General features: G+C 35.4%; 1 protein-coding gene across 4 annotated transcripts in view; it reads right to left on the reverse strand.

The window, feature by feature from the left end:
* LOC117120547 (sodium-dependent phosphate transporter 1-A-like) overlaps positions 1–13862 on the reverse strand; it is a 37802-nt gene that overhangs the window by 22858 nt on the left and 1082 nt on the right. The window contains exon 1 of one of the 4 annotated variants that reach the window (XM_033265574.1): positions 7361–7421. The exons of the other annotated variants lie outside the window; for them this stretch is intronic. The gene's annotated coding sequence lies outside the window, so the exon portion shown is untranslated. Of the gene's footprint in view, positions 1–7360; positions 7422–13862 lie in introns of those variants that run through there. 4 annotated transcript variants of the gene reach the window in all.

Consider the following 13862-nt stretch of genomic DNA (forward strand, 5'->3'; position numbering starts at 1 on the left):
CTGACTGAACTCTGCAGAAACTTCACATCGATCTTCGCATCGCGATGTAAAACAAAATGTCGGAAAACTTTTCTTTGACGCATGCGCATTTGCATAAATGTCTACACACACACACACTACACACAATAAAAAACATAGTAAATAGCAAAAGTGATTACAATAGTTCCTATTGCATTACATGCATAGGAACTAAAAAGTAGATTCTTGTATTACATTTGGATACAATAGATTGAATATGGCTTTCCCATCCTAGGTCATCCTGGATTGTAACACCTAGCAATTTAGATTGACTAACATTGCCAATATTAACACCATTTATTTGAATCATTGGAGGCTGTGATTTTACACGTTTACAGCTAATTAGCATTTCCTTAGTTTTCTTTTCATTAATCTTCATTCTGTTGCTAGTGGACCAGCTACAGATTTCCTCACAGACATTTTTATTAAGGTGCTCGGTTCTTTACTAGAAATCTTTTCTGACACTGTGGTGTCATCCATGTATTTAACAATAGGAAGATTAACTTTAAGGTCATTAATGAAGATAATGATGCACACCTCCCTTCGGACTTAGCCATCTCGAGAAGTGATCGCCAATACGTACTCTATGCATTCTATGGCTTAGGAGAGCATGAATCCAATTTACCAAAGTTGTACTAACATTTTATTTGTTAAGTTTTTCAATTGCAATCGTATGGTCAATAAGGTCAAATGCTTTTTTGTAGTCTAAAAGCAGGACTCGGGTCTCATTACCTTGGTCTGCAGCTTCAAACCATTTGAACATTATTGAGATAAGGGCATCAACTGTTGATACACCTTTCATACAGCCGACTGATTTAAATCAATCTTGTCCTGAATTTCATTTAAAAGCATTTCTCCAATAATACTTTCAATTATTTTCCAACATACAGAAGTTACAGAAATTGGTCTGAGGTCAGATTCAATGGATGTGGGAGGATTAACTTTTGGGATAGGGACAATAGTTGCAGCTTTCCATTTGTGAGGGACAAACGATTCACGTAAACTGGAGTTAGTAACTGCACAAAGAGGCTTTGCTAAAATGTTGGCAAAGTCCTTAAAGACCGATGTGGGTATACTATCAGGCCCTGGGGATTTATTTACACTTTGAGCTTTTAATTTGACATATATCTGATCATGCGTTATTATGAATTTGAAGACAGGTGTATTAAGAGGGGCAACACTAGGATTTTGAAGGGGTTCAAAATCATCAGTGACTGAATTGAAAAATTCAGCCACTTTTTCTGCTAATTCTTGTTGGTTACCATTACATACTGTAGACTGTTTGTCAAGTAGTTTAGAGGGCTGTTTAACTTTTTGTTCAATAATCTATTGGTCTTACTCCACCATGATTTTACATCAACCTTGTACAGCTGCGAAACTTCCTTTTCATAGTATCTGCATCTAAGTTTTTTAGAGGCTTTGTTTACTTTATTTCTGAGTTTCCTGAATTCAATCATGTTGCCTTTCTTGAGTTCAGCTTGACGTCTGTAAATCAGGGATTTGTAGTAACTTGTAACCCATGGCTTTTCAACATTAGTGCGAACAACTTGGATAAGCGGAAAGTGTTTTTCAACAAGAGTTCTGATCCGAGAAGCAAAGAATTCGTACTGCTCAGCAGAGGTTGCTTGCGCGTATAACTCATGCCAATATTCGTAAGATCTTGCTCAAACAGTTCCTTTGCTTGATTGTTGACTTTCCTCTTATACTGGTACGAATTAGTTGGTGGTACTCTTTTACTCACTAGGTTAGGCCTGCAAAGAACTACTAAGTGGTCGGACAAACCCAGTCCAGGTTCAGTGTATGGTGTTTCACAGAAATTTTCTATGGATGTATACATTAAATCCAGTATAACATTTTCCCTAGTGCAATCCTTAACAATCTGTTTTAACGGGAATTGCTTCAATTGAGCATCTTTCATTCTATTGAAGTCTCCTAGTATGAAAATTCCGGTATCAGGATGCTTAGTGCGGATAAAGTCAAGGTTATTCGAAATGTGATTACACATAATGAAATCATTGGCGCTAGAGGGAGAGGGATGGTACACAACAGCAATAGTGATGTTACTAATAGATCTAGGTAAGCATTTGGGTCGTATTGTAACAAAAATGCTTTCAATGTTCTCAGTTTTAAGTTCAGTCCATTGTTTAAAAGGAATAAGTTCATTGATATACATTATAATACCTCCACCTCCTTGATCCAATCGATCAGCACAAATCATGGAGTAGCCATCAATATCATATAAGCAGTCGTTCATGTGAGGTTTAAGGTGCGATTCTGTGATAACTATTACATCCGGGCAGGATTGACTAACTCTTACCCTTAATTCTTGCATTTTATTCGTCAGGGAGTGAGAGTTTGTTAACAAAAAAGATGGGAGTGTCCACTTACTGTACTATCTACCAATGTAATGAGATTACATTGATTTGGAATTCCTGGTCTCCTTTTTGTTCTTGGTATAGAACAAACACTGATAGTTCTGATTTTCCTTTTGCCTGCTCTGGACCCTCTAGGTCTCGTTTTAGCTATTCTCAGTTTATTTAGAATCGAAAATAGTTCTACAGATGGCTTCCCAACGTAGCGGTTGTTCAAATCGATGAGCTTACGGCGAGGATACCTGTAACACATGATGTAGAGCAGGTAGCCAAGTGTTGAGGTAGTCTTGAGCAATGTGTGAGCGGCGGGTGATCAGAAGCGAGAGTGTGATAAAAGCAAGTTCCTCCTACTGGGTCTTACAGGCCTAGCAATGGCTCAGAAAAAACAAAATCCTAAACACAAAAAATCGAAGAAAAATTCAAACAAAAAGCAGGCACATACTCTTCACGGACAGTTCACGGACACAACACTGAGGTAAAGAAACAAAATAGCACTGTATTTATTGAGAAAGACTGAAAATTTGTAAACAAATTCCAGACAAACTCAGTGCAGCTGCCGCTCACTGCAGCGCCACCATTCCAAAAGGATGTGCCTATCCATTGTCATTGAGGAATCAAATATCACCCCAATATTACGAACCTCATTTAGATGGAATGACTGAGGTGTTTCCAATGTTGATGTTTTGAATGATAGGCACATTTCTAAGATACTTCGGGTAAATAAACAGTATCTCCGTTTTATCAGGATTGAAAGAGAGCATATTTTTCGCTAACCAGACTTAGACATCTCTGATGCAAGCTTCAATAGTTAGCTTAGCCTCGTCATATCTTCCTGCACTTGGTTTGAAACTAATATAAAGCTGTGTGTCATCAGCGTAGGCATGATATTCAAGACAATGTTGTTGAATTATGTTACCTAAAGGAGAAATATATTTAAGGAACAGAATGGGACCAAGAATGGAATCTTGGGGGATTCCGCATGTAAGATCAATATAGCCCGAGGTAGTGTTCCTTATGTGAACCAATTGTTTCCTTGATCTTAGATATGACACAAACCATATGAACACTGTATCACAAATTCCTAGGGATGCAAGCCTCTAGAGAAGAATGGAATGGTCAATAGTATCGAACGCTGCAGACAGGTCAAGAAATATTAACAAGACACAATTGCCTTTATCGAGTGCGAGCATGATGTCATTGTGCACTTTCAGGATTGCGGACTCCGTGCTATAATGCTTCCTATATGCGGATTGAAGAGGATCGAATAAACTATTGTCCTTGAGATAGTTAACTACATCAGAAGAAACACATTTTTCAATAAGTTTAGAAAGAAATGAAATGTTTGACACAGGACGAAAATTAGACATGATATTTGGATCTAAGGACGGTTTTTTCAAAACTGGTCTGACCACACCTATCTTTAAATCGTCCGGAAAGATTCCAGTTATCCAGGTGGAGGGGGAGCCATGGGAGCCACGCCTACTCACCCCCACCCCTTTGTACACAGTGTTAGAATTTTAAAGCTAGTTCTTGCTAGGCAATACATATTCTTTCCTGTGATCACTCAAAATGAATACATAAATTCAGTATGTACATATACATCAGCAAATGCTATACATAAAGGCTATCGCATAGGCCTAAGCGTGATTTTTTACGCAAATTACAAATACAAGTTGACCATACATTATTTTGTTAGAAATCATTTTGTTGTCCTATGCAATGTGATAGTTATAGTCAACTCCGAAGATGGCGTGCCACTTTTATGCAATAACAAAAAAAAAAAAAAAGACGGATTTTAGTGTTGATTTAAATGCTGTAGAATTTCTAATTGACTCCTTCTACATTGGGTTTGTGAACATTGTTGTGATAGAAACCCACCTTAAACGTATATCAATAAAAGTCACCTGCTAACCAGAAAGTAACCCAGTGGAATATTCGTTAGCTTGATCAATTTTTTTTTTCACGATAATGCAAAAATTAACATTTTCGGGCTTATAACGGCTACTGTTCAGGGAGTGGATATATAAAACTTAACCAAAAAAATCAGCATAAATAATTCGTTTTAAATTAATAAATTCCAGGCCATGTCTTTTAAGAGCGGTTGTCTGTGAATATCGACCGATTTCTGAAAAAGGTGGCCAAACTCCAAAAAATAGATTGTCTTCATATTTTGGTTATTGATTACACTTTAGGTGAATATGAAAAAAATGAAGATATTTAAAAAAATATATATCTAGTTGCCATGGTAACACAGGCATATGTTGTTTTCCCCCAAAAAAGAGCTAATTTTTACAATTTTTGACCAAAAACTTGACCTTTCGCTTAGAAGAAGTAGAATGTGTAAAATTGTTTTATGCCATATGTTTGAATAAAGGGTGGTCTGTTGTGAAACAAATAAGTTAGGCAGAAAAATTATTGTTTGTAGGAGATACCATTATTTTTCGTTGGGGTGTTTCCAAAACCTTAAAAACATACATTTTGGAGAAGTGTTATAACTTCTATGGTAAGGCTTCAGGAGCAACCATTTAACATTCATGATTGGGTGGAAAAGTTGCTCTTTTGAATTTCGCCACAATTATCATGGGGAATCATATAACTTTTACACAGAGTTTGGTGATGTAAATGGTTAAATTTGTAATTTTATAAGGTACTTTCTATGTGTAATATGCCCATCCAAAAAAGACTGCCCCCCCATCCCCACACGCAAATATTTTCTTCAAACAATGACACTCAGCCTATCACTGCTAATATGTTTTATGTACATTGCAAATGATTTTCTCAGACAATATGTTCACTGTCAAGGCTCCTTCGGAAAATTTGGGTCATCTCGTCTTTCTCAATCATCCGTTTTGGTGAAGGAAGCAACTTCATACTGTTAGCGAAGCAATGATGTCAAGTGAAACAAAGAGTAGAACCCCTCATTTACATAACCAGAGCCGTTCGTAATTGCAGGGATTCGCAAAATCGGGGTTGACCCAAATTCCTATATATTTGCACTGGTACTACTTACACTGGCATAAAGTAGGCCTAGGCTAGGATTTTACTCCAATACAACTTCTATAGATACTTGTTTATTATATATATTGATCATTCAATAAAACAATCAAGCACTATGTTGACTTTTGAAGCTGAAAACGATGTCTGAAAGAAAAGTAAAATTTGTCGCATATGCACATGTGTGAAGCCATAAAAAACACTGAATTTGAAGCCCATAGTACTGTATAGTGTATGGTATGTTGTGTTGTGTGCATGCTAATAACAGTTACAATTCGAGCGAATTTTTTTTTATTATTATTATTTTTCACTTCACTTTTTATGACGTCATCACCTTGATTTTACGTTCGTATAATCGAGAATTCGTTAAATCGGAGTTCGTAATTGAGTGTTTCTACTGATATTGCGTCCTGAACCTATGATACTTTCCCTTAATCAACTGATGTATGAGAATATTCCATTTTTTAACGGCCGAATATGTTGCAATGTTTGTGATTCGATAGATCAACTGATCTTAGAAATTTCTCATTGTTTTATAAATGCTTTTTCAATGTCAAAACGCATGCAGAAGCTAATTTTTATCCAGAGGTAAAAAAATTATAGTGAGGTGGTGACAGTGCAGAGGAGCATGGTGCATTTAGGTGGGAGTGAGAAAAGACGGGAAAGACAAAAAACGAGACGTATTGCCAGTTGGTCTATTGCAATTTTCACTTTATCCTCTCAAAAGAGTTCTAAAACGTTCATAGTGCACTACTTCCTAGGGGGCTCTTTCCCCCTAGACCCCACCGGGGTCCTTGGCGAACCCCAGCTGTAAGGAGTGGATGACCTAGCCACCCCCACCCCTCGGTACTACGTACCTAGCATTAAGGCTCCCCCCTTTCAAAATCCTGGCTACGTCCCTGGTCTCAAAAGATGTATTGAGTTCTAATTTAAAGTGCACATGAGCCCAGTGGCGTCGAGAGCCAGTAAGGGCCCCGGGGCAACACCTCACATGGGGCAACACCTCACATGGCCCTCCCCCCTTCACTTGGGACCCCCACTCGGCCGCTCCCCAAATTAAGTCTCCTCCTAAATCTGACAACAACAGTTTTCATACTGGCTTGGGATCGGGCCCTATGGAGATTTTGTTCTTACCCCGAAAATTTTTCATCTTGGTCCAGGGCCCCCCAGTAGACCCGGGCTCCGGGGAAGCAACCCCCCTGACCACCCTCTCGACGCCACTGCATGAGCCAACTGTTTGGAAATATATGTGATATATTACAACTACTGTACCAGCACTAGGCCAAGGCAGGCTACTGATATACAAAATTTAAAAAATTAGGGTTACCACAAGACCAGAATAATTGAATGTTTCCATATAATACCTTTTCAAGCTTAAAATATAAATATGACACCCTAACCTGACTTTTAGCCTGTCCTGTTCTTAATATTTTACAAACAAGTGAGGGATGGCTGAGAGTGACCCTTAAAATTAGGCCAATGGCGATAATTCAGTGGTGTACCTAGACAGTGCGTGGGGGTTCCCCTTCACGCCACCATCAGACCCCACCTTATTTCAAGACTCCTAGATAAGCTACTGCCTTAGTTTTAACAAATCCAACAAATTGACCCTGTTGTGCTTGAGCAATGCAACATTTTTTTTAGATAATTCAACCAATACATACTCTAAACGTTAGCGTATGTATTGGATAATTCAACCAATGCATACTCTAAGCGTTAGCTCTAAACGTTAGCTCTTCACATTACGTAAATTTACTATATGAAGTGATAATGTAGAGTCATGCGGATGCAGCTCTTAAGGATTTCTGTTTAGAAATGTTTGACCATAGATCAAAAATTAGCTTTTCTTCAGTACTCGGCACCCATTACTGTAAAGCAGTGTTTAGAGGGGTCCAGACCCATCTTCTCATCCTCCAGGCCTGGATCTGCCTGTGAACAGCTCCAGTAACTTGCACCTGTATAATAATGATACTTACCATCATAAAATTAATGCTTATATGAATCCTACAGCAGGTCTACAACAGAGTATAGTTCAATATCTAGATGTGTATAAGAGACAGGTATAGTGTATGGTATGTTGTGTTGTGTGCATGCTAATAACAGTTACAATTCGAGCGAATTTTTTTTTATTATTATTATTTTTCACTTCACTTTTTATGACGTCATCACCTTGATTTTACGTTCGTATAATCGAGAATTCGTTAAATCGGAGTTCGTAATTGAGTGTTTCTACTGATATTGCGTCCTGAACCTATGATACTTTCCCTTAATCAACTGATGTATGAGATCAATCGACAGAACTAGCACTTATCACTTTATCTGGTAACATAATCTGTCAATAATCAAATTTTTACAGTACTGTAGTGTCAACTCAAAATGCTAATGAACCGTAAACAAGCATACATTACTGAAGCTTGCATGCTCACACTAAAGATGCAGGTAGGAAAACACAAAAGGAAAAAAAAACTCAAGTATTCAAATCTGCAATAAGCAACAAAACTAAAGTTTATGAGAATTTGCTTTCAGTACTGAGTAGATCATAAAAAGGGCATTTATGCACAATTTTTTATGACACCTCAATATATTTAATGTCGTCAAACGAACAGCGAGTCTAATAATCAGATCAGCATTCATACACAATTATAGCTAGAAAACTAGTTTTATAGCAAGAGCAACCCCTCACCGGTCCGTACGTTAATCTGAGGTTACCTTTATTCTGCGTTTAACACTTTGTGTATGCACCTTTAAGATGTAACCTTTTTGTTGACACTATTAAAACATGCTTAAATCATGGAGGAAATCTTAAATACAGTACACAGTGGCATAAGTTATGGGTTTTCGGCAAGGGTTCATAATAAAAATACATTTTTTTCAAAATAGAATATAAAATGTCTTAAAATTAAAAAAAAAATTAATTAAATACCAAGACGTGATTCGTCACAAATTTGGTTTCTTTATTCCCTTAGAACACATCGCTAACCGACCGCGTCATCCATGCAATGTGTCCTATTAGTTGTAATGGCAGTAATGTACAGTCTTTGCACCCTGAAGTCAAACTTAAAAAAAGGGCCATGAACATTTGTTGGAAGTAACCTCTAGTTTATGTGTAAAAATTTCCTGCATGTTCATTCAAAACTAGCAATACTGGACGCTTTTAAAGTTCTGGTAACAAGAACAAGAACAACAACAACAGCAACAGTGAGGTTCTGGGGACCGCATTGTGCAGACCCAAAAACAAAATCTATCAAAAGAGTGAAATTAGTTAGAGATTACAAATGGAATGTTGTTATTTATATTTTATGTAAGAGCTTCTATTTTCTAAACTGCGAAACACCAACAACCCCACCCCTAATGGTGATTTGCATGCTATATTTTCCCTACCCATATTTTTACTTTACTACCCTTTTGCACACAGGAGAGTGGTTTTTCTATCTATCTATCTATTTATTTAATTAATTATTCTTTCATTTGACTTGATACAATTTTCAATTCAAAAATACTGGTCTCCCAAATGTAATAATTTATAATTCCTATATAGTAAAACAAGCAATTAAGGACACCGGTATGGACTTGGACAGGCATGTCTAGGGAGCTGCCACCAAGATCTAACAGCTGGAAGCCCTGATAAATTCTATTTCGGAAGACTGATTTGAATTATTTTCTACAATATCTTTTATACCTCCAAGCTGATCAAGTAATTACGACCGCAGTTTACAAAACGTGTGCCGATATTGAAGTTGCTTTTAGAACTAGGTTTTCAAAAAGTATTTTTGTAGTGCATCATATCGTGACATTACGTCTACGTAAATACCTGAAGAATATTATACTGAATGAATTCAAAGGATTCCAAGATTCACTTCTGATTCTCAATTAATGTATTCATGGTGTTTGACATAATAGAAAATAATCATTTCTGACGATAGAAAAACCTGAACAATAGTACAGGCATGGTATATTTTCAAAGGCCTTTCATAGTCCTTTCCAAGGCCATGAATGAAAGAAACAAGCCTTTGCATAACTAGGGAAGGTACCTTCCGTTTGTGGTCGATCTTCACCCATGAAATAAATGGTACCACTCCTTAAAGTCAACACTTTCTGGTGGCAAATATACAGACCATTTTCGCGAAGTTTGAAATGAAAATTTCTGATAACCTGGCATGCCAGCACTGGGGCCTACGCACTTTGCGCTACGTAGTTACCAGTGTAACTAGCTGCTCAGGCTAGGCTACACCGCTAGAAGTCCCCCAGTGAGTTGCAAGACGTTGGCAGCGCTGTTCCAAAATGAACTCAATAAAACAGTCTATAGCGTAGGCCATGTCAGCCACTGCAAGTATTATGATGATAGGCCTACATAAGACTTAACTATCATACCAAACTTTATCATATCAATTTTCCTATATGTTGTTTATTGTCACGTGCATATTATATCAGCAAATTTTTATTTTTCTAATAAAATGCATGTTTATTCCCACCCACTTCGTAAAGTCAATTTCGTGGACAATTTATAGCAAGCATATTAAATTTTATGTTTTCATATTGTTTTGTTTAGAAATATAGCTTGTAATGTACTCAGTACCAGAACTATTAAGGCCAAAATAATATGCTGCCCAATATTACTGATATACGAATTATATAAAAAAAATTAGGTTTTTAATACCAAAATGATTGAATGTTTCAAAGAATACTATTCAAGCTTAAAATAATAAATATCATACCTTAGGCGAGACATTTTTTATACCTTGTTTAGCGAACTTGCTGGACACAAATATTGTTGATTTTTAACAAAAATAAAATTTTATTTTTGGCCAATTAACGCACCCGCCGCCATGGAAAACCGGAAATTTCAGAAAAAAAAACGAATGTTTTTCTTCATTCTTTCTACGCCCTCTGCTGCTTGAAATATCCAAAAATAAGATATGTATATTTCTTCATATTAATATATAAATTTGAAAAATTCAACCATCCCATTTTACATTTACCAATAAAATTTTATTTTTACTTTCTCCTCTGTCTGGATGTTTTTGGCAAACTATTTGCTAAATAAGAAAACAAAATTACATTTTTATTTTTATTCTGCCCTCCTCCGTACGTGAAACATGGAATATATATAAAGTCTCGCCTTAACCTGTATTTTAGCCCTGACCTACAAAAAATATATGGGAGAGGGTGGCTGACAGTAAACCTTAAAATTAGGCTAATGGCAATAGTTCAGTACGTGGAATATCTAGTAGTGCATCAGCGGGAAGGTGGGGGGGAGTGTGTGCTCCCCCACCGCGCAAAAAAAAGTTTGCGCCCCTCCCAGTGGAAATATTCGAAGCAAACAAACGTTCAAGTTTGAAAAACTAGTACCTAAACATCTTCATTTTTTCCTCAAAAAAGTCCCCACCCCCACAAATAAAACTAATGGATGCAACATCATCCTCAACACATTCTATTAATGTTTTACTCCAGTAGAATTATATTTAGAATTATACCTGGTTAGGATTAAAAAGTCTTTATGATCACACAATAACGGTCATTTATGTGTTTTAGTTCCACTACGGTGATAAGGGCGCTTATTGGGAGTATATGGTATAATATATTTATAGCGAGTATATACGCCTCCCTCGAATAAATGCCCCTCAAAACCATTCTAAACAATAAACGCCCCGGGGCATTCCAAAAAATACTGTATCTGATTGATGACATAATCTGTCAATGATCAAATTTCACAGTGTCAACTGAAAATGACATGCATACATAATCTTGCATGCTCACACTTTTGATGCAAGTATTAAAACACGACAAGTAAAAAATGCGCAAGAAGCGGCAACATTAAAGTTTAATATGAGAATTCGCCTTCAGGGTCAGACTCACTATAATCATGCAAACACGGTCGCCCATGTTTCACCAACTGGAAATGACAAATATGATAATAATGTGGAAAGTGTTACCGAAAAATAATATATTAGAAAAATATACCAAATTTCATCGAGTTTTGAGCTAACAACAGAGTTATGACAATTTATAGTCATGAGTATGCAAAATTTGTGTGTCGCCAGATAAAAAATACTGTTTTAGCAATCTGCCATTCAATAAATGTTGTGTACCACAGGGCTTATAGTTACTGAGTTGTAACCTGGTTGGAAGGTTGTCAATTTGTACTATAAGCATTTTAAATCATTTTAAATTTAAAGGTGGGTTTAGTATGGTTATGGTACAGTTTCTGTGTCTCAAATGCACGTAATTTACGTTACATAACCATAATTGCTAGGAAAAACATATATTATTGCAGGAAAACTTTAAGGTAATAACTAATATTTGCTTAGTATAAGATGTTATGAATACTGTATTGTTAATTCGGAAAAGTAGAAAAGTCATCTATGCAAAATATGGTCTTAAACTTGAAATTTTGATTGTCGCTTTTAAGCAGTGAAACATAGTTACCTGATTTCTTCATATACCAATTCAAGAATTTGAACCAAACTAAACGTGAGAAGTAGTTAAGTAATAAGCATGGATACAGCGTCAGTAAATCATCATTGGTGTTAAGTAATCATGTTTAATTAGTAATTGTAATTAAAAAGGGTAATTTACGTTACAGTAACCTACGTTACGTTTTGGAATATTAATCCATATTAATGAAATATAAAGAGGGCATAGAACTATTATAAATGACTTTATGTTGTTGTTTATATAGCATGTAATAAACATCATTTAATAAAAACATTGACATAACATAAAAACTACTGCAGTGGATTTGTGCGCTTTATAAATCTTATTATTATTATTATTATTATTATGGGCGGTGGCTGATATATTTACTTTCTTTACATATATCCTAACATACAGTAACTCTCTATAGGAATGCTATCATTCATGGAAATTATTCCTATTGCATATATTTCTGATTTATGTTGATGGTACGTATATTACAGTATATGTGTACATTATAATCGCGAGTAAATTCATGAAAGCAAACATTACACATTAAATAAATTTACCTAATTAACATTGTTTAACATCAAATAGATAAGATGACAACAAATATGTTTGCAAATAATCTTTGTAATGTTCTATTAGATGAGTAATCTTAGTAACGTAGGTTACAAAACTTTATCAAATTGAAAGAATTAGCAAAACTGGGGGCTTAACCACATATCTTTAAAAAAAAGAACATGTTATCAACTACTTCAATGATATTTTTTTTCTTAAAAACCATACCTTTAAAACTAAATAAAAACAAATAAAATGTTCTTGTTGTTGATTTTAGACAAAAATACTCTTTTATAGTCATTTATGATAGTTTTGAAAAAATGTGCTCATTTTAAATGTGAGGTTATTATTTATTTTTAATAACATACTGTATATACTCACAAGTGAGAAGAGAAATTATAATTTTGCTTTATTTTACAACGATAGACGAATAGATCGGTGTTACATAATTATATGAAACTTAGGTTACTAAAATTTAATACAAAATGCGATTATCATTGGAAGTGTATGTTTAACAAATTTATGTCATTTGTTACCAGAGCATCTCTGTATGATTGGTAATTCGAAAGATATATGTTGTTTGTTTTCTTTAGTGAGCGAAAATGAAAAGTACCAACCGGATTAAAATATATTGTTATATTATTACAGCATCAATTATTCAAAACAATATACAGTAAATGTGTAATTATTTGGGTGTGGCACTTTTCCCCCACTTGTGTTTTATAGGTCATCCTATGTATAATAATATTTATAGGTACATTTTACACTCAGTTACAGATAATCATACTTATCTATTATTCAACATTGGTTCAGTAACTTACGTTATCGCATATCAAATGTATTGATATTGTTAAAGGGTATGCTGTGAAAAAAATATTTGAAGTTAAATGTTACGATTTTTAGGGAATTGTTCTTGACATATTAAAGTTCCGTTCTAAAGAAAACCCTTTTGTTAATTGAACTTTATTTTTCTTGATTTGTAAAGTCCATTTGCACATTTATAGTGAGTCTGACCCTTCAGTAAACCATTATGATGATCCAGACTGCTTCAAGGATGTGACATTACAATTTGTTTTGTGTTCCAAAAATCCGGCCCGAAATCGCCAAACGGTGAGAAATCGCTGAAAATCAGCCCTTTTTTAGCAGTTTTTTTAACGTATCTTCGTTAATATTAGACCGATTTTTTTGGCTGTTTTTGAAACTTGTTCCTTATTTATTCAGCTATAATGTCATGTTATTTTAAATTTTAAAATCAATGAGGTGTCGTCGGAATCTTTTTTTTAAGCCAAGTCAGTTGGCGATCGCCCAGTGTATTAACTCCTATCTGTTTACACAATTTTGCGATCATGTTTTACAAAAATCACTCTAACTTCTGAACCAGTGGGCCGATTTTAACGGCTGTTTCGGTATGTAAAAATAGACTAATCAAGCTGTCTGTTAAGCTAAAAATCAATTTGATTGGATGAGAGGTCTCGTCGGAACGCCCATTTCTTTAGAGACATT

The sequence above is a fragment of the Anneissia japonica genome, unplaced genomic scaffold (assembly GCF_011630105.1).
Source record: "Anneissia japonica isolate Jap-2015-1 unplaced genomic scaffold, ASM1163010v1 scaffold288147_len54158_cov193, whole genome shotgun sequence".
Classification (NCBI taxonomy): Eukaryota; Metazoa; Echinodermata; class Crinoidea; order Comatulida; family Comatulidae; genus Anneissia; species Anneissia japonica.